The 2439-nt window shown below is 35.5% G+C and overlaps 1 non-coding gene across 1 annotated transcript; it reads left to right on the top strand.

Moving 5' to 3' along the window:
* The first annotated feature begins 2002 nt into the window (after positions 1 to 2002).
* LOC119621054 (U6 spliceosomal RNA) lies at positions 2003 to 2107 on the top strand. The gene has a single exon (XR_005237580.1). It is a non-coding gene; the product is annotated as a U6 spliceosomal RNA (small nuclear RNA).
* The last annotated feature ends 332 nt before the right edge of the window (positions 2108 to 2439 follow it).

Raw genomic sequence — 2439 nt, 5'->3', positions numbered from 1 at the left:
GGGATGAAAACTACATATTGGGTACAATGTACACTACTTGGGTTATCAGTGCACTAAAATCTCAAACTTCAGCACTATACAATTCATCCATGTAACCAAAAACCACTTGTACACCAAAAATTATTGAAATAAACACATATGTTTAAAAATATAAAAATAAATAAATACGCCCAGAAACTGTAAATGCCTGCCGAAGAACTTATGGTATTAAGTCATATATTATTTTAAAGGTTTTATGAGGATCGATGGAGAGGTCAGGAAAATCATTCACACAACAAGGAAAGTTGGTGGAGCAGTATTTGCTGACACGCTTGATGAAGAAGTGGAAGAACATATTTAAGGCCATCACAATGTGTTAAATGCAAAATCAAAAGAACTTGTTGAGTCACCTAAAGAGAAAGAATAAGCTGAAAAAGAAACTGAAGTAGAACCCACAGCGTAGGCATTACCAAATTTTGCCAAAGTGTTTCAAATTGCACAAACATTAAAAGACAAAATTGTGAAATTCAATCATCAGATGGAATGAAGCATTGAAATCACCTGTGTGATCACCAAAGGATTACAACCCCTGTAGCAAAATTAGGAAGAGTTAAAACAAAACCAAAAACAAAAACAAAAACAAAGGACAACAACTTATGATTACTATGTTCGTCCAAAAGATTTTGGCAAGATAACTGCAACTATCAAGAACTCCCATCAAAATTATCTCCTCCTGATATCCAACCAACAACGTTGTAGTGGCTCAATGATCCAGGATCAACCAAAGCAGATGATCCCCCTTTTGATGATACATAGTGGCCTAATGTGACATCACAATGCCCATATCATTAACCTCACTTTATCTCATCATCACAAGAAGGATAAATGAAATAGGATTAGATATTTTGGGAGAGAGAGACCACATTAATATAACTTTTATTAAAGTATATTGTTTTAATTGTTCCATTTTATTATTAGCTATTTCTGTTAATATCTTACTGTGACTAATTTATAAATTAAATTTTATAATAGGTATATATGTAAAGGAAAAGGCAGTATATTACAGGCTTTTGTACTATGTGCAGTTTCAGACACCCACTGAAGGTCTTGGAATTTATCTCTCCTAGATAATGGTGGACTACTCTAGTTTTTTGTTTTGATAAACAACTATGCATTAACTATAGCAAACACTTATCATTTCAGATTCTAGCCTTGTTAATTGTCTTTGAACTATTTTGCAACATTTTATAAATTAAGTGTAGCTGATGAATATGCAACATCTGCCTTTTGTGGTGAAGATTTAATTTACCTCCTCCCTATCCACACCCCCATCAGGGAATAAGCCAATCTTAATATTACTTATGTGAAAATTGGACAGGATGATGTTAACTTGCCCAAATTGTCAATTCTTCCCAAATTTTCAATTTTTCCAATTTCTTCAATATCTGATTTCAATCCTCCTAATACAAATTTTTAAATTCTCTCTTCTGCCCTACTCAGGGTCACCAAAAACTAAAATATGACCATTCAAAGCCAAACCAAATTCAGGTTGCTTTGCTGCTGGCTTCCTGGCTTTATCCTCTACCTCTACTTCAGGATCTAAAGAAGCTCTTCAAGCTTAAGGCCAAGACTTGCTGTACGCTTCTAAGGAATCACCATGCAAGAAGAATATGCACGTGCCAGAATTCTCCCTGGAGAAGATGTTATGTGGACCACTTCCACTGTGGAAGATTGGTGAAATGCTCAGGTTATGTATGCCCTCATAGTACAGGTAACCAAGACTATGAACAACATCATCAAGAATATCAACATCTTAACTGGAGAGCTTCAATATGCTCAATGAGCAATGAGGCATAACTGAAATATTTTCTCCCACCAAGCTCCTGGAATCCACTGGACTATTAACCTCAAGGTTTATTCCTGCCTTCTTTTAATACAAACTGTTATCCTAATAAGTCTCTTTTTAAATTTTTAGGCATTTCTCTTTTAAGATGCCTTATCTCTAGAAACATAAGACAATCGAGTACTTGCTTTGGCAGCACATATACTAAAATTGGAACAGTACAGAGAAGATTAGCATGGCCCCTGCAAGGATGAGGCACAAATTCATGAAGCGTTCCATATTTAAAAAAAAAAAAAAAAGACAATTGAAGTTTGTCACCACTTTTCAACAAATGGCTCAGCACATGTTGCAGAAATAATGCCATCAGAAGTCCTTATGAAAATTTCCTAGAGCCTGCTTTCACCCACTGAAGAGGTTTATGCTTATTTCTGAGTGTTTCAGTTAGCAATGGTATCCATTTGTTTTGAACAAGAGGAGAAACTGACAATGCTAAATGTTGTCTTTGCTCTGTGTTCATGAAAACCTTCAATGGTTGAGAAATTCTCCCACCATTCTGTGTTTTGAAAAATGACTAATGGGGCCGGACATGGTGGCTCACGCCTGTAATCTCAGCACTT

Source organism: Chlorocebus sabaeus, chromosome X, assembly GCF_047675955.1.
Source record: "Chlorocebus sabaeus isolate Y175 chromosome X, mChlSab1.0.hap1, whole genome shotgun sequence".
Classification (NCBI taxonomy): domain Eukaryota; kingdom Metazoa; phylum Chordata; class Mammalia; order Primates; family Cercopithecidae; genus Chlorocebus; species Chlorocebus sabaeus.
The sequence above is the reverse complement of the archived record's forward strand: the minus strand, read 5'-3'. Positions and strand labels throughout refer to the sequence as shown.